The 19,913-nt window shown below is 38.6% G+C and overlaps 1 pseudogene; it reads right to left on the reverse strand.

Annotated features, from left to right (window-relative positions):
• The window catches only part of LOC143850259 (proline iminopeptidase-like), a 38,280-nt pseudogene that overhangs the window by 1,549 nt on the left and 16,818 nt on the right, over positions 1-19,913 (reverse strand).

Consider the following 19,913-nt stretch of genomic DNA (forward strand, 5'->3'; position numbering starts at 1 on the left):
TTATTAGCCATCACCAAAGCAGGATGTTGCAAAAACAGTCCAAAAGTGCCGAACATGTCAACTAAAAAGGGCAGAAAGCAAAACATAGGGTGGTATGTACCTTTACCCGTGCTTCATGTTTCCTGAAATGATATTGCAATGGATTTCGTTATGGGATTACCAAAACCTATGTGAGGACGTGATTCAATCCATGTGGTGGTTGATGGTTTCCTGAAGATATCATATTACCTACCATGCAACAAGACCTCAACTGCAGTGTGTTTCTCTCTCTCTCTCTCTCTTTCTCTCTCTCTCTCTCTCTCTATATATATATATATATATATATATTAGGAAAAAGTTTCTGAGCTCGAGCTCAGCCTGAGCTATAGCTCAGAAACCATATCTCCCATAGTTATTGGATTCATCCAACCCATTCATTCTATAGGTTATAATTAGGATTATGGTTTATGGTTATGGTTAGGAATGTAGGTTATGGTTCGGTTTATGATTTGTGGAGGTTTAAAATGGATGGCTAGAAGATGATGTTCTATAGATTGAATGGTTAGGATTATGGTATGGAGATGGTTTGTTAGGAACACTCTATCTATGTGAGGTCCTATATAATGAATGGGTTGGATGAGTCAAACAACTATGGGAGATGGTGTATTTTGAGCTCTAGCTCAGCCTGAGCTCGAGCTTAGAAATCTTCATATATATATATATATATATATATATATATATATATATATATATATATATATATATATATATATATATATATATATAAGGAGGGAGGGGTGTTTACTGTTAGCTGCTAAGGTGGCAGCATGAGGAAAAAGAAATTTCGTTCCTTTTTATCAGGGATTTACACGTCAGCATTAGTCTTTTACCATTAACCCCTTTGCTGATATCTAAATCTATCTTTATGAGAAGGGTAAAATCGTAATCTTGTGGACCCCGATCCGAAAATGGGGTGTCTACAAATCTACATACAAAAAATACAGACACATGGTACCTGTCTATGACAATTACGGAAAAGAACTACCAAGAAGAGGTCAAGACATATGACAATGACGACAAAGGTACTTTGTATTACTGATGCAGGTCACTTGCAAAATATTGACGGATTCCGGGCACTGACGGGTTGATCAATCTATGGAAATCATTTAACTGGCACAACCAATTGATGTTGTGTTCCATCCCATGAACGGTTTGGATCAACCTATAACCCCCTATAGATCGGAGGGTTCGTATCAACCTATGAAAATTATTTTTGGGGCACAACCTCTGTAGGCAGTGGCCCATCTAATGGATGGTTTGGATCATCCTATGGTACGGGCCATACCGTACATTTTAATAAAGTGAGAAATGCGATCATCAAAATACGGTGACCAGTGCCATTATAAAATATGGTAGTGAGGACATTAGCACTCGCAGCTCGGGTTCAACCCGAATTTGGGTTGGGTCGGGTTAAGCTTTTTCGCAAATCAGATTGAGTTGGGTTGGGAAAAATCACCCCGAATTGGAAATCGGGTCAAGCAAAAAAATATATAGGGTGATCTTAGTCATCATATTTAGGAGGAGAGAAAAGGCCCCAATTTTTTAAATTATTTGAAAATTCTTTCAGAATTACACTGGCACCTGACGGGTTGATCAACCTATGGATATCATTTAATGGGCACAGCCGATTGATGTTGTGTTCCATCCCATGGACGGTTTGGATCAACATATAACCCTCTATAGATCGGAGGGTACGTATCAACCTATGAAAATTATTTTTGGGGCACAACCTCTGTAGGCAGTGGCCCATCTAATGGATGGTTTGGAACTTTGGATCATCCTATGGTACGGGCCATACCGCACATTTTAATAAAGTGAGGAGTGCGATCATCAAAATACGGTGACCAGTGCCATTATAAAATATGGTAGTCAGGACATTAGTACTCGCGGCTCGGGTTCAACCCGAATTTGGGTTGGGTCGGGTTAGGCTTTTTCGCAAATCGAGTTGGGTTGGGGTGGGAAAAATCAACCCGAATTAGAAATCAGGTCGGGTAAAAAATTCTATAGGGTCATCTTAACCATCAGCTATATAATTTGAAACCATCGTTGTTAATTGGATGCTCTCACGCGGGTCGGGTTCAACCCCAACCCGATGGGTTCAACCCCAACCCGATGGGTTCAACCCGAATTTGGGTTGGGTCAGGTTAAGCTTTTTCGCAAATCGGATTGAGTTGGGTTGGGAAAAATCACCCCGAATTGTAAATCGGGTCGGACAAAAAAATATATAGGGTAATCTTAGCCATCATATTTAGGAGGAGAGAAAAGGCAACGATTTTTTAAATTATTTTCTTTCAGGATTACACTTCACTTTTTTTGAATTTTTCAAACAAAGGCACCCATCCAAACCACATATTTTCAATCCTACCCACATATTTTCAATCCTACGCCCTCCTTTATGCTTTTTAACGAAGGCACCCATTATAGCCACATAATTTCAATCCTAGCCCCCTCCTTTATGCTCTTTTAATAAATAAATCTATAGGGTGATCTTTACCATCATATTTAAGAGGAACAACATACTATGGAAACTTCTATAGATTGGAGGGCTGGATCAGCCTATGGAAATGATTTATGGGGCGCAACCTATTGATGTTGTGCTCCATCACATGGACGGTTTGGATCAATTTTAAAAAATTTTAGTTCTCATCAAGAGCAACTGAATGAAAAAATGAATTTGGCCATGTTTTCATTTAAATTTCATGCTTTGAGAATGTTCTATAGTTCAAATTGAAGGAGATAATGGATCCACTTGTCCTACACTCCCAAAGGTATTAAAAACAAAACATAACTGAAAAGCCCATAAAATGATATTTACATTCACCGATGCTAACAGAAAATTTTACATGAAAGAAATTCCACAAATAATAGATTATAAGTTAAAAAAACCAAGAAACAAATAAGCAGTTCAATAAAATGTTTAAGAAAGAGGTTAACATGTAAAAAGCATATTGTGATCACGTCAGTATAAACATCCACCTCTTCTTTCTCTCTGCATTTCATGTCTGCTTGAAACTTTTGCAATTGAAATGAACGATCGTTATTACCCACATCATGCCAACAAAATACTGAAGTATAAATAACACAAACTCTAACAGCTTAAGCTTTTGGAGTAATTGGTTGTCTCACATGGTATTAGAGCTATTGCTTCACGGCAGTTCCTGCAGTTCCTCTAGGCTTTTTATCTCCTTTTAATGAAAAGTTTCATCATTGTTTGAAAAAAAGAAGAAGAAGAAGGAAACTAGTAGTGAAAACCAATGAGATCAGATGAAAACTACAATGATTTATCTGACCTTAAATTCTGCCTCTGGCCATGCTTTATGAAGATCCCAGGCGGACATCATTGGGCAGCATACATCATACCTACCCTGTAAAAATGTTCAAAATATCAAATGAGGTGCAATTAAACATGTCCTCAAAAATTTCACAGAATCACTACACAACATCTCATATCTAGTTATACAACATTACAAACATGTTTTTTTTACTCCTAATGCATCAGGAAACAATATTTCTCATTCCACAATATTGGATGCCACAAAGATTTTTTTTTTTTTTTTTTAAATTGTGCCATAAAGATTTTTTGAACAATGATTTTTTTTTTTTTTTTTTTAAAGGCAAATCTATACTAAATAGATAAACAAACCCCCACAATCGAGGAGATCTAGGGGGAAATACAAACAGGAATTTTCAATCTTTTGAAAAATGAAAGACTCAAATTGATTGAGCATTAATTGTAAAGAGACTAGAAAATGGACATAACCATATGCAGACAATCTATAATGAAACATATATGCCATTGGATGCTACAGATACCATTAAATCTTGGTGGCACAAATAATACATTTGGATGGATTTTAAGCTATACATTCAAGCAGGTTGCTATTGATGGATCCCTCAGTTCTATATATGGAAACTGCTTCAAATTTGACATACAAAAGCTACGTGAGATAAATTAGGAAGCAAGGATGATATCCATAGTTAATTGGGGATTAACATTACCATAAAGACCTTATAACAAGCACTAGTTAGGGTTGATCCTTTGCTCTCTCGTGGTGATGAACCCAAAGTCTATAATGTTGAGGTCAAAAGTTCAAACATAAATGAGAAGATATTGTAATGAGCTTTTTGTGAGGCAATTTTATAATGAGGAAATTAGTAAGGGTGTAAACTTTCAAAAGATAAAAGTATTTATGGGAGATAAAACTAGTACTAGTCATGAATTAGATTCCACTTATATGAATAATATATTTTTGAAAGGTGGCAAATTTGAATTAAAATAAAGACCGAGGTGGTAAGACCAAGAGAAATACAGAAGCAACCATACATAAGAATATAACATAAGATGAAAAACAAATAGCTTAAGGGGGAAGATGGTAGAACATCTCGAGGCCCAACTTGACGACTCCCTCCCTCGCTAATCTGTCCGCCACGAAATTTGCAAACCTTCTGATATGGATGATGCGAACGAAGATCCTCCCACTATATCTCGAATCTCATCAAAAAACTGCGCAAATCTCCAAGGGGGGATAAGGGAACCTCGAAGCCAACGTATAAGATTGAGGGAGTCTTCCTCCATAATCACTCGATCCAAGGAACCTCTGTCCAAACTTTTTATTCCTTGATAATCAGCTCGAATCTCTGCTTCACTATCATCTGAGACCCCAATTGGCCATGCAAAGGCCCAAATGACTCGCCTCCTGCGTCCCTAAGAACTCCTCCAATGCCTACCGGTCTTGGATTACCCAAACTAGATCCATTAAAATTAAGCTTTAGAAAACCATGTGGGGGTGGATCCCACTCGTGCACCACTAGAGGGCGCCACTCTACAATGAAGCAGATATGTCATCCATTCCAAAGATCAAAAGCTGATACAAACTTAAAGCAAGGAAGAATCTCCACCCATGATATAGCTACAACAATAACTTTTACAAACATGAATGATGAGGATTTAGATACGCCATCAAAGACTAGCGTGTCTTTCTTCCAAATCACCCACAAAGTGGCAAGGAGAGAGATATTCCTCAAAATCTTCCCTTTCTTCCTCCAAGGAACCAACAACCAACATTCTAGAAGGTCAGAAAGAGAGGAAGGGAATACCCAATACATCCCAAACCTGTCTAGGATGCTACTCCAAACCAAGGTTACTGGAAACTCCCCCGGAAGCGCGCTTCCCCGAATCATGTTTCGGAAGTGGAAAACTAGGAACGTTTCCGATTCGTGCGAAGCGCGCTTCCCAAAATTGGGAAGCGAGTTCCCATTTCAAGGGAAGTGAGTTTACCAATTTTGGAAAGCACGTTTACCTAGAACGCGGTTCGTTCTGGTACGGGAACGCGTAGCCTGGTATGCGGTACGATAAGGGTATGCTATGTTGGTTCGCTATTCGGGGTTGCGGTCAGTTTGGAGTATTAATTCGAACTCACACACACACACTCTCTCTCTCTCTCTCTACACACAGGTATATATATATATATATATTTATATATATATATAGAGAGAGAGAGAGAGAAAAAAGTGTTTCTAAACACGTGCTTAGGGAGCTCCCTAAGCACAAGTGGCTTAAAAAGCCACCGATTGGTCACTTTTGTGGACCCCGTAGAGGTGGACCCGCCATACGAACCAATAGGTGGCTTTTTATGCCACTTGTGCTTAGGGAGCTCCCTCAGCACGTGCTTAGAAACACTTTTCTCATATATATATATATATATATATATATATATATATATATATATATATATATAATTTCATATATGTTTACAAGAATATCATTCCATAGTACACTACATACATTTAATACACAAAATATAAAAACCTCATTTATGTCATACACATTTTTTCAAAAAGAAAGTTCTCGTTCGAATGTATGAATATCTTCCATAGTCCATACTACATCCATTTAATAAACAAAATAAATAAACCTCATGTATGCCGTACATATTTTTTTCAAAAAGAAAGCTCTAGTTCCAATCCAACCAAAAATATATAAAATTTGTAGCTCTCTATCCATCTCTCCCTTAGTCTATATCCATCTCTTTCTTTCTCTCCCGCGGGTCGTCATTTTTGGCGATCCGGGTCGCTAGCGAACCAGGTTTGGGATCGTGCGAGCCTGGATCGCGAGTCGAAGCGGGGATGGCAAATCTGGTAGCTATGGTTTGGAATATTTTTTCTTCACTTTTCTTTTTTTCCTGCTTGCCATTCTTTCTTACATTAAAATTTTCTATTAAATCAATAATATTCATTTGGGAAATTTTGTAATTTCTTAATTGAATAATTATAAGAAAAGGAAGAAGAAAAAATATGTATTTAAAGTTTCCTTTTTATTTTCCCCGTATTCTTTATTTTTCTTTAATGATCGAATTCACTAAAAATTTATCCATTTGTCCCACTTCATTTTAGTGTATTAATGTAGTAATGTTGATGTGTATTTTAGTTTTATTCAATTGACATGTAAAGTGATGTCAGTTAATTTCTCCATTTAAGAAAGTAATTATTTAATCATTTAAGATGATTAATCATTTAATTGCCCATTACATACTTGAGAAATTTTTGTATTATCTTTGATATTTTATATTTTGATTAATGGTTGTGAATAGGATTCACATGTAAATTAGTTATTTTGGTTGGAATTAAGAGTTAATTTCGGTTGAAATTCGATTCGTTTATGGTAGTTGGATTCAATTTCCTTATCTTACTTGGAAACGTTTCCTCCCCTCCTGAAAGCCCTCGCTTCCCACTTCCGCTTCCAGCTTCGCTTCCCACCCTGGCAACTATGATCCAAACCTCCCTGGCTAAAGCATAGTCCAAGAGCCAAGAAGATATGGTTGACTAATTCCCTTGCCGCTATACATAGGGCGCAATGATCAACTATCAGAATCTCCCGCTTACACAGGAAGTTGATCGTTTGAATTCGACCAAGACAAGTGGCCCAACCAAAGGTAAAGGCTCAAGGAGGCGTTTGGATCTTCCACAGTCTAGCTACTATAGAGAGCACATGACAAGGTAGAATCCTAGATCCAAACCCTTTTGTCCGCTCCAGACAGCTTGACATGGCACCCTTCCAACATCTCAAGAAGCCGAGCCACGGATTGTAATTCTCTATCAAAGAAGTTTCTTCTAAAAACTGGCCTCCAAAAAACCCGGCCGCCACTTCTCTCAAAGTAATCCTTCACCAAGGCTTCCTTATTCACAACTACCATGAACAAGTCAAGGAAAAGGTCTTTTAAAGGAACCGTAAAACACCACTTTTCTTTCTAAAAGCTTATACGATCCCCTATATATACTCTGAATCTAGTTACTTTTGGGAACTTGTGATTAAGATGCATGATGTCTTGCCACACCGTCACCCCCTATTTTCTAAAACGGTCTAAAGAAACCCAATGACTCGGGGTATTTACTAGCTATCACTTTGGCCCAAAGCTGAGACTCCTCTCCAAACCTCCACAACCATTTTTCCCATGAGAGCTAAATTTACTTGTTTAATCTTTCGAATCCCCAACCCTCCACGCTAGAAAGGTTTACAGACTTCTTCCCAACTCACCAGGGGGATGCAAAAAACCTATAGGAATCTTCACTGGATATGTTCTATTCGCTTTACAATGCTCATGGGACAAAATAAGGATAATTGATAAATAGGAATATTAGCTAGCTGCCTTTATGAGGGTAACCCTGCCACCCCTTGACACTAGATTTCGCTTCCAAGTGTCTAATCTCTTTTCTATTCTCTCCACTATAGGGTCCCAACTTGATTTCTTTGATCTGCCCGCCCCTAAAGGCAACCGTAAGTAAGTGGACGGAAACTAATCCAACTTGTAGCCCATAAGCCTTGCCAAGCCTAGTCTGCCTAGAGCCGCCTGGGAGTCAACGTTCAAGGCAGAGATTCTAGATTTATAAAACTTAAATCTTTGGCTCGAAATCAACTCATAGCATCTAAGAATAGCTTTCAAATTCACTACTTTCGAAACTTGAGGGGAACTAATTAGGAGGGTAATGTCTGTAATCCGAAGATGAGACACCACAATGCCATCTTGACCGACTTTAAAGCCGTCAATCAGACCAAGGGTTTTGCCTTTTTCCGTTAGCCTAATCAACGTCTCAACAACTATAACAAACAAGAAAGAGGAGATGGGGTCTCCTTGCCGCAGATCCCGGGAGGACTTGAAGAACCCTTTAGGAGATCCATTGATGAGCACCAAGAAGCATGCTGACGACAAGTAACTTCTAATCCATAGTCTCCAACTGCCGCCAACACCCATTCTTCCTAACAAGTAATCCAGGCATGCCCATTCCACCGAATCATAGGCCTTCGCCATATCCAATTTGGATACTACACCCCCTTCATCTCTTCTACAACTGTGCCTTAAAAGATTTAAGGATAACTAAGTGAAGAAAAATTAAAAGAAAGGGTTTGAACATCAATCCCCTAGCAAATCACTAAAACATTAGGAAGTTCACTCCTTTATAGAATATTACATGCAAAGACATTCTTTATTTAACACATCCACTCGAGGCCCTACCCTCCCTAACCAAGGTCAATTTTGAAAACACTCTCGACTCGTCTTTATTATTTACTGCCCTTTGTCAATTCTCCTTTTCCCATCCTAACATCTCCACTGCCACAACCAAAAATCCTAGATTTTTTCAAATGCCCATCGTCACACTCAGCTGTTCACATATGCCTTTTTTTTGTCATTAACAAGATCTTGACTTCGGTTGAATACAAAAACTTGATGTACATTGATGCCAACCCCGCCAAAAAAACAGTTTGAGCCATTTCAGCAAATAGTACTAGGTATGCTAGACAACCAAGTATGTGGCACAAGTGCATGTTGCAGTACCAAGTAGGTGGTATGCATGTTGCAGTATAATACTAGGGGATAGGACTAATTTTATATCTTATATTTTTGAAAGATATGCTATATCCCCTAAAAAGACACAATAAAGACACATGTATACTCAACTAATATTCAATGAGAATTTCTATTCCATAGAAAACTCTACATTTGGGCCCCAATATACAATCTTTTTTCAGTTCCCTTTGTATTTTTAAGAAAATGGGTGAAAACTTAGCAATATTTGATTTTGCAGCTTTGATTGAAAAAAGAAGAGCCTTTGTAGTTTACGAGGGATTTGAATTAAAAAATTTCACTTGGCTTGTTCATATATGGTTTCCATGGTTCGCTAAAAATTGTGAACAAACACAACGGCAGCATGAACCCCTAAGGATGTACCTGGTTTGTAGTTTGCCCATAATTTTGCAACTTTGTTACCATAGTTCAGCTACACAACCAAAAACTAGGTGGAAAAAAATTACACCTCCAAGGCTTTTACCTCACCACCAAACTCCAAAATTTCTAGGATTTTTAATCAAAAATCACTTTTTCTAGAATCTTTAAAATCGAAGTCCAAATTCATGGTCAAGACTGTTAGGTGTCTATCCTATTATAAGAAATTTAAGGAAGATATTTTTTTCTATATCTTTATAATTACATATTCAAAATGGAATTTCAGAAGTTTCTGTGACTTCATTTTCTAGAATAAAAAGGCAAAACTTATCTTTTGCTGTGATACAACCTACAGCCGAGATGTCTAAATTAAGCTAATTTTGCTGTTTCTTGATACACCAATCAACAAAACTTGAATAATTGTAGCATTTTCCATTTTCAAAATTGTAATCAGTCATTTGTTTCTCAACCTTCATTTCAAGATTCCACGGAAAAAAGAATGCAAAATGAGCGATTTAACACCTAAATAGGAAACAACTTGTTGACACAAAAACAATAATTGAAGCTTAAAGGGAAAATCGTTTTCCTTTCAATCAAGAACACCTTATTAGGAGTCTCAAAAGTGGAGAACAAGAAGAGATGGAAATGTTGTAAGAACAAAATTGAAGCTCTAAAAAATGAGAAGGTGAAGATGGAGTTTTTAAAGTCACACATGGTGGCAATGGAGATGGTGGGATGAGAAGAGATAGAGTTTATAACAAAGTTATTTTCAAACTTAAAGATAACTAGAGTTGGTTTGAGGAGGTTAGGGCAAGGACTCGAGTGAAATATGTTTAGATAACATAAAGCAAGAATGTGTATGTAGTATCCTAGAAAGGAGGAATTTTGATAGATATTTTAGCCCTTTACGAGGGCCTCCTTGTAAAAACCCCTAAAAACAAACTTGAGTACCACATAAATCAAAGTAGTCATTAAAAACCAAGCATCATAACACCAACAGAAAAAACTATGCATCGTAATTCTAAACACAGCTCTTCAAGCTGGTGAATAGTCTTCAAGCATGACTAGCTTGTTAGTAATGTCCTCAAGCTAGCAAAGTTTTGGTGGACATGTTTTCTAATTGACCTTAGATCTTCACATATGGTGAAGATATTATCTTTAAAACTGTCTTTTCTCACAAAGAGGAAGTCAATCTCAATGTGTAGTGTCTCTCATGGAATACTAAGTTAGAAGAGAAATGGATGGCAACCTAAAAATCGCAATGTATCAGTATTGCAGAACAACAATAATCGTAACTCAGACCATAAAGTACCCAACTAGTTAGTTCTAAATCTATAAGAGCATTTCCCTATAGTCCGCTTGTGCACTAAGATGTTGTTTTACTTTTCTATGTCATATATACCCATCATTGGAAGTGTGAGGGGGTAGCATGGTTCATTTTTTTAGAGAGAGGTAATATGAGATGCTCACAAAGTCACAAGAACTACACATCATGTAAGAAAAGGTTCGAATACCCGAGCATTTTGCAATCTAGTTCTAAATGATGTACCCATGGTGAGCGCATGTACTAACTATTACTAACCACACAAGATAAGCAAGGTATGTCCTCACGACAATAAGGAACTAACAGAGTTACACCAAAACATTAATATGAATCTATGTACACTAACTTAACTCTCTAATAACATTAAAACCCTTTCAAAGGCTATTTTGGAATAAAAGTTTAAGAAAGGAAATAAACCTCACAGGCGAACATCCAAAGCAAAATCCTTAAATCCTTCATCTACCCCGAGAGAAAAATCCCTAAACTCACTAAAGAACAACCCACTTCTTCCCCAAATACCGATCAAAGATCTTCTCCCACCTCTCTCTCTCTCTGTGTGTGTGTGTGTGTGTGTGTGTGTGTGTGCGCGCGCGCGCGCGTGTGTGTATATATATATCCTTTTCCTCATACATATATATATATATATATATATATATATATATATATATGTATATTAGTATATATACATGAGTAAAGGGTTTCTACACTCGAGCGTAGACAAGCTTATCTGCGCTCGAGTGCAGAGAAACAGGGGTGGGCCCACACTGTTGGGGGGATCCAAAGCATTCATTTGATGGGCCCTTTCATGGATAGGGGCCCACCAAAAATCAGCTCCATTGGATCATCTTGGGGTGTCCATTTGTGGGGTGAAAAAATGGGCAGATTAGTGGACAAACAATATCTGTCCATTTTCACCCCCACAAATGGACACCCTAGGATGATCCAATGGAGCTGATTTTTGGTACACACCCCATCCATGATGGGGACTTTCAAATGAATGCTTAGGATCACCCCAATAATGTGGCCCCACCCTTGTTTCTTGCACTCAAGAGCAGATAAGCTATCTGCGCTCGAGCGCAGGAACCCTTTACTCTCTCTCTCTCTCTCTCTCTCTCTCTCTCTCTCTCTCTCTCAAAACCCTCCTCTGCCTCAAACCTCACCTTTCTCTAGGTCAATTTTGCTTCTTATTATCTGATGGGATCTCTCTTTAGAGTTTCCCTTTTCTTGCATTTGCCGTCATCTACTACATCGCCCATGGTATTCTTGCTTCTTATTTGTTGACTTTGATAAAATTTCAGATTTATCTCATATTTTTTGGGGGTTTAGATTAGGATTTATTTTCCCTTTTTTCGTATTTGATTTTATTGACAGTTCGTTTTCACCTTTCAATGTTGATTTCATTTTTTTGGTTATGTTTTCATTGTTGATTAGGTGCCTGTCGGTAGGGCTATGAATTTCTGCATGTTTTTTACTGTTTTTTTTCTTTTCATATTGCTGGTTTTTGGCTTTAATAGATCAAACCCTAAAGCAGCATAATTTTATTGGAGAATACTTTGCCCAAATGGTTTATCATTTAATATACTTTGATTGAGCCTCTAGCTTTAAGTCTGTGTTCCTAATCTTTTGAATCAAACCCTTATTTTTCAGTTGTCAAGTATGAAAACCTTAATTTTCAGTTGGGGAAGACGAGGGCATTTTGGTCATTTCCGCCTCGTCGTCTACTCCGTCACAGTAAAAAAAAACCCATTGTAACTTTAGGGGGAGTACTAGTCACGTTTTGAAAGTCAGGTTAGAGTTGAAAGTGTAAGAAACTAGAGGGGGTGTATCTGTATCAAGGAAGTAGGATTCTTCCCTGGGAGCCTTCGATTCCCGTTTCGATTCCCGCTCTGGCAACCTTGAGTAGGATTTTTCCCTGGGAACCTTCGATTCCCATTTCGACTCCCGCTTTCGATTCCCGCTCTGGCAACCTTGATCTGTATTTTTCCCAATTTTAAAAAAGTTACTTTTAGTTTTACTTTACGCTCATTGCTGAAATTTATTGGCCTCCACTTTGGCCTCGTGTGATCAGAACCGTTCAGATGAACAACAACCATAAGTCTACCAAAATGCCTGTAGAGAGAGACCTTTATTTGATAACCCAAAGCTTAATTGTTGGCCGACGCACCTTCTGAAACCAGGGGTAGGTTTTATCTAGTTCCTTATATAAAAGTGTGGAATTCCATTCACACCATAAGCAGATTAGTCAAATTTGTTAGGTCGACTCACCATGTGGAAAGTAAGAATATGTTTTCTCTAATCCTTAGTATTATGAGGATTCAAATCACAGCATATGCGGATTAATCAAATTTGCCAGCCGACTCAATATGTGGAAGGCTAGGATAGCTCTTCTCTAATTCTTAATATAATGTGACTCCAATCACAACGATTAGTCAAATTTGCAGCCCAACTCACCGAGCGGAAAATAAGGATCTCACTTCTTTAATTCTTCATATCATATGGGATTCCAGTTGTAATTATATATACTAGTAAGGCAACCCATGCGATGCACAAAGCGAAGAAGAAAAAATACTCCATGTTCCATAATTGTAGGGACTGGATTAATAATATTAAAAGAGGCACACGTTTCCTTGTACTCATCTCCAAGAGTCGGAGTCTCGTCTCGAAGAGTGGAGTCCAAAAATAAACGTAACAGTCCAAGTGATAATGTTGTGGCGGTTTGGGTGTATCTTAGATATCAATTTGGATAGACTCCTTTCCATTTAAAATTCTTTGACCTATTGGGATAGGCCACCTGGGTGGAATTTTTAGGAACTGAGATTTCTATAGCTAGCTGTCGAGAGAGCAGTTTTAGGAAACTTTTTGGGTATGAAGGTAGTCGTGGATGTGTGTGGGAGAAGTTTTAGGAGTTAGTTTAGGAAAGAGAGTTTGGTTTCTATTTATTGTATTTGGACGGTTGGGATTAAGAAGGGGGTTTGGGAAAAGAAAGAAAGGTAAAACGGGATACAGAGGGATGCCACGTGGCGCACACACAGAGTGCAGGATCCTGTTTTACTTATATATTATTAGATTTTAAAAATTAAATCTTTCTTGAAGCCTTCTATAACATTTACAGATGAGAAAATGAAGTCCCCAAAAATACACCTCCTTTTCTATCCATCTCACACTTTCTGCTTTCTATTATCCATCTTTTATTTCAGTCAAACACAAAAAGCGGGTGGGTCTTGGCATTAGCAAATGGAAAAAACCACAGAAATACCAAGGGCGATACATTTTCAGTAAATATGGTATAAAAAACGGAGATAAAAGAAATTCGTGGGTTTCAATGAGATAGGAGAAAAATGGTTGAATGTTCAAACGGATGAAAATGTGCATATTTTATTGATGAACCACTTTAAAGACAAGAAAAGAGCCACAAAACAGCTGCTCAAGAGCAGATAGCTTATCTACGCTGCCCCTTGAAAAATTATGCAGGCCCACATGATTTTGATGATCCAAAGCATTCATTTGAAAGGCCCTTACATAGATAGGGTGTGCACAAAAAAAAATCGTCTGCATAGGATTATCCTAACCCTTCCATCTGTGGAGGTTAAAAATGGGCAGATTTGTGGAGGTTTAAATCTGTCCATTTTAACCACCACAAATGGAAGCGTTAGGATGATCCTTTGGAGCTGATTTTTTGTGCACACCCTATCTATCTTTGGACCATCCAAATGAACGCTTTGGATCATCTAAAAGATGTGGGCCCACATGGTTTTTATAGCGGGGCACCGCAAATAAGCTATCAACGCTTGAGCGCAGAAACAGTTTTCTATATATATATATGAGGAAAAGGATTGTGAGCTTGAGCGTTGGAACATATTCGTAAGCTTGAGCTCTCAAACCAATGAGGCCCACATTGTTAGGATGATCCAAAGCATTCACTAGAAAGGGCCTTACATAGATAGGGTGTGTACAAAAAATCAGCTCCATAGGATCATCCTAACCCATCCATTTGTGGAGGTCAAAATGGACAGACCACAAATCTGCCCATTTTTGCCCTCCACTTTTGGAGGGGTTAGGATGATTCAATGGAGCTGATTTTTGGTACACACCCTATCTATGATAGGCCCTTGCAAATGAATGGTTTGGATCCTCACAGAAATTGTGGGACCCATGTGATTGGTGCACTCAAGCGCACCATTCCTTATTAGAGCTTGAGCGCACGAACATATTCCTCTCTCTCTCTCTCTCTCTATATATATATATATATATATATATATATATGAGAGGAAAAGGATTGTACACTCAAGCGTACCAAGCTTATGCTACGCTCGAGTGCCCAATCACATGTGGGCCCACTTTGTTAGGATGATCCAAAGCATTCATTTGAAAGGCCCTTACATAGATGGGGTGTGTACCAAAAATCAGCTCCATAAGATCATCCTAACCCATCCATTTGTGGAGGTCAAAATGGACAGACACTGTGTGTCCACATATCTGCCCATTTTGCCCTCCAGTTTTGGAGGGATTAGGATGTTTCAATGGAGCTGATTTTTGGTACACACCCTATCTATGATAGGGCCTTGCAAATGAATGCTTTGGATCACCACAAAAAATGTGGGACCCATGTGATTGGGCACTCGAGCATACCATAAGCTTGGTACGCTCGAGCGTACAATCCTTTTCCTATATATATATATATATATATATATATATATATATATATGAGTTAAGTGAAGCTACACATACGTGTAGCTAACTTAGCTACACCGACGGCTTTAAATACAGTGCACCCACATTGTTTGGGTGATCCAAACCATTCACTTGATAAGCCCTCACATTGATAGGGTGTGCTCAAAAAATCAGCTCCATTGGATGATCCCAACCCTTCAAACTGTGGAGGCAAAAATGGACAGATTTGTGAAGGTTTTTACACGTCCATTTTTGCCTCCACAAATCGTAGGGTTGAGATGATCCAATGGAGCTGATTTTTTGGGCACACCCTATCTATGTGAGGGCCCATCAAATGAATGGTTTGCATCACCCAAACAATGTGGGGCCCAATGTATTTTAAGCCGTCGGGGTAGCTAAGTTAGCTACACGTATGTGTAGCTACACTTTTCTCTCTCTCTCTCTCTCTATATATATATATATATATATATATATATATATAGAGAGAGAGAGAGAGAGAGAGAGAAGCATTGCTGCGCTCGAGCACAGAAACAGGGGGGTGGGGTGATCCTAAGCATTCATTTGGAAGGCCCCATCATGGATGGGGGGCCTACCAAAAATCAGCTCCATTGGATCACCAATGGGTGCCCATTTGTGCGGCCAAAAATGGACAGATACTGTTTGTCCACAAATCTGTCCATTTTTGGCCCCACAAATGGACACCCTAAGGTGATCCAATGGAGCTGATTTTGGTGGAGACCCTACCCATGAAAGGGCCCATCAAATGAATGCTTTGGATCTCACCCAAAATGTGGCCCCACCCTGTTTCTGTGCTCGAGCGCAGCAAATGCTTGCTCATATATATATATATATATAGCAGAAGAGAAAAGGAGAGAATTATTTGAATTTCTCCAAAAATTCTAATAGGATTACACATCACTTTTTTTGACTTTTTTTAACAAAGGCACCCATTCAACCCACATATTTTCAATCCTACCCCCTCCTTTATGCTTTTTAACAAAGGCACCCATTAAAGCCACATAATTTCAATCCTACCCGCCTCCTTTATGTTTTTTTAATAAAAAATCTATATGGTGATCTGAACCATCCGATTTAAGAGGAACAACATATTCTGGAAACCTCTATAGATTGGAGGGCTAGGATCAGCCTATGGAAATGATTTTTGGAGCACAACCTATTTATGTTGTGTTCCATCACATGGACGGTTTGGATCAACCTATGATGTGGTCCATACAATTCTTTGTCGGCCCGTGCATCGCACGGGTTTTTTTACTAGTATATATATATATGGGGGCGAGGTTTCTGAGGTATCGCATAGCCTGAGCAACCCACTAAAATACACCATTTCCCATGTTGTTTGACTCATACAACCCATTCATTCCATAGGACCTCACATGGATAGGGTGTTCACCTATATATATATATATATATATATATATATATATATATATATATATATATATATATATATATATATATATTGGGTGTTTTGGAAGAGGGGCATAGTTTCAAAACTGCCCCGCGTCGACTCCCTTTTACTGTGGCCGCGTTCCACATTTTGTCCTACAAAGTCAATAAAAACTCCTTTGACGCTCGAGCCTCGAGTTATGACGGCGTCAACCGAGTACTCAGCCACGTCAACTGAATACTCAATCGCACCATGCTGGGTCGACTAGGATTTTCTTAGGCCACATTTTAACCCGCATCCACATTTTGAAACACTGGAATAAGGCACCCCAATTACACAAGGATGGGCATACATAGGACCAAGCAAAATAGACCAATAAACAGACTTCACCAATAAGAACTACAAGAATAACCATTACTCTTAGTCTACAATGTTGTAACAGAATATGCTGGTTCATCAGCTTATTTTTTACGGGAAATGAGGGGACAAATGGGATATTTTTGTACCTCAAAGGGTCTGCACAAGGGTGATCCAATCTTCCTAATGTTTTCACTGTAGCGGCTGAAGCCAATGGCTCAAATCGCCAATGTGGTTCAAGATGTAGTTCTTATCAAGTGAGTTCAAGGGACCATATGTCTCATTTACAATATAAGGACTGGTTTTCTGGCTTTCCAGGCCTCCCAAGGTAATGGTTCACCCCTATCTGAATCATACACATGCATGTGTATGGCGATTGGAACCAGTCAAGCGGTGGATCCAACCATGGAAAGTCCACGAGCCGCAATAAAATATCAGATGATTCTAACCATTTAATAGTGACCCAGAAATGGATGGCTAAAACAAAAAAAGAGGCTCATTGATTGAACAGTTGGTCTGAATTTTAGCCCATGGCCTAGCAAATGGATGGTTTGGAACTTTGGATCATCCTATTCAGTGGGTTGTACCGTATTTTTCAAAAATACGGGTGTATACAGCCACACATCATAAAAAAATCTGGTTATATAACTTATAATCTGTGGCATGTTATGAAAAAGCTTTGAAAGGATGAACTCCACAACTAAACAAACATTCCAGCTGACAAGCTTGGTGAATTCAAAGCCAAATGAGATATTTACCTGTGTCTCAAGAACCTTGCTATTCAGCCTCTTGCTATAAGCACTAATGAAATTACCCCTCTCATTTTCTGGAATGAGATCTCTAAAGGGCTCCCAAGCTGAAAATTAAAAAGAACGATTCAAAGTCAAACAGTGCAAATTACTTAAAAGCAATTCTACCTCATAAAAGTTTAATGGTTATTAAAAATGAATAAATCAGAAAAGAAACAGCCTTACAAGTCACAAATCACATGGTTGCAAGGCAGAAAAAATAGCACTCTTCAACCAATATTCGGTCATTCAGATTCAAATTTTACTATGATTTAGCACTTGTTACTATTAAGGCACTGAAAAAACACTCGTGTAGCACCACATATGGATCTCAGAAACAAGGGTCGAAGAACTTTTTTCAATTATAATCAAATAATGCAGTAGAACCAGAAAGGATTCAAGGACATGACTGAGGCGGCCATGAAACAACAGAACCAACAATAGTGGAGCAACATAAAGAAATAAAAAGACACGCTAGAGTGGGTCATGATGTCCCACAGCCAAGGTTTTAAATTTTGGCCGAAATGCCGAAATTTCGGCGGATTTCGGTTGGGACCAAACCGAAACCACATGAAACCGAAATTTCGGTCAGAGTCCCAAATTTCGGCAGAAATTTCTGGAAATTGTAATTTTTTAAATTTTTTTTCCAAAATTTTGGCAGAAATTACCACACACAACGTTGAAATTTGTGTTTTTTTTTATCAGTTTAGACTATGTCCTAAACTGAAACCGAAACCAAAATTTAAAACCTTGCCCACAAGTCACAACAAGCAACTCATGCCAAACCCCACTCGCTCCTTAGATAAAGAGTGCCACATCATTGGAAGCTTCACTATGCAGAAAAGAAATCTCCAAGGGCTTGCAAATATCTCTTCTAATGGGTCAGCCAGTCTCTACAACTTTAAAGCTTGGGATGCCCAACTAATTACATCCGACGAATCAACCTTCACCACAGCCTACTTCTCAAGGAGGCAGCCATCTCCGAACCTTGAAGAAGGGTGAGAATCTCAGCTTTGATGGCCCAGAAAATGCAGATCTGAATATACCTGAATGGCCTCTAATCACTCCAATACCAATCGGTCAAGGGCTGCTAATAGATGAGCTATCAAAATTAATCTCGAGGTCATCAATTAGAAGAGGCTGCCAAGAGTGAATTGCTTGATATGCAGAATCTTGCTGGACTTAATCTCGATCCAGCACTTCTAAAATCAATGCGCATAATGTCTCTAAACTCCTTTCTCACAAAAGCCCAAGAGCTGATGGCCTTGACAATTTTCTCCTTGACCACCACAATGCATCTCTTTTTTTTTCATGAAAAATCATGTTGTTGCACTCTTTCTATGTTGCCACATGGCTAGGAGGACAAGTTCCATTAGATTCTTTCTTCCTGTCAAGCAGGGTGGAAACAGGAATTTACACTTGGGTGGGGGTGGGGGGCGCTACATGTCCCTCCGCCCCTGCCGTCAAGGGAAGGGAACAAGCTGTTCAAGCTTCAATGCACACCACCACGAACAAGGAATCTACCACCTAACTTTAAGATGGAAAAAATATGACTCCAAAGCTTGTTAGCAGATGGGCATGGCAGAAGGTGAAAGCCAATCTCTTTTGCATCTTCGCATGCGACATTTATTGGGGATGCACCATCCACGATGGTCCACTGTCAAATTTTTGTCCAAACCTGTAATCCAACATAAAGAAACAATTTCAGGAGGACATAGAAGCCAAAATCTATTGGTAGGTATAATTGATGCACCTCTCTATGCCCCTATAAAAAGATTTCAAAAAAAAGTAAACCACATTCAGACTTCCTTTCCACATCCACTAATTCTAGCCCCCCTTACGGACATACAAGCTATCAAGGTTTGACAAAAACCTAATATAAACACTAATCCCCCAACATCTTCTAAAGCTCGTAATGAATCTTAGCTCTTTCCTCACTCTAGACCATGACCTGATTAACCTGAAAAACTTCTCTTTGATCACTGCCACACTACTCCTTTTGTCGAAAAAAAATCCAACCATTGTGTTTTTCCAAGATCTCCAACCATGTGGGTAAGAGGCTCAAGTTTTAAAGGCATCTTCCCCTCAAGGGGAGGAAATAAGTTGTT

Source organism: Tasmannia lanceolata, unplaced genomic scaffold, assembly GCF_043159265.1.
Source record: "Tasmannia lanceolata isolate RefF3 unplaced genomic scaffold, GAP_Taslan_0.1 ptg000018l, whole genome shotgun sequence".
Lineage (NCBI taxonomy): Eukaryota > Viridiplantae > Streptophyta > Magnoliopsida > Canellales > Winteraceae > Tasmannia > Tasmannia lanceolata.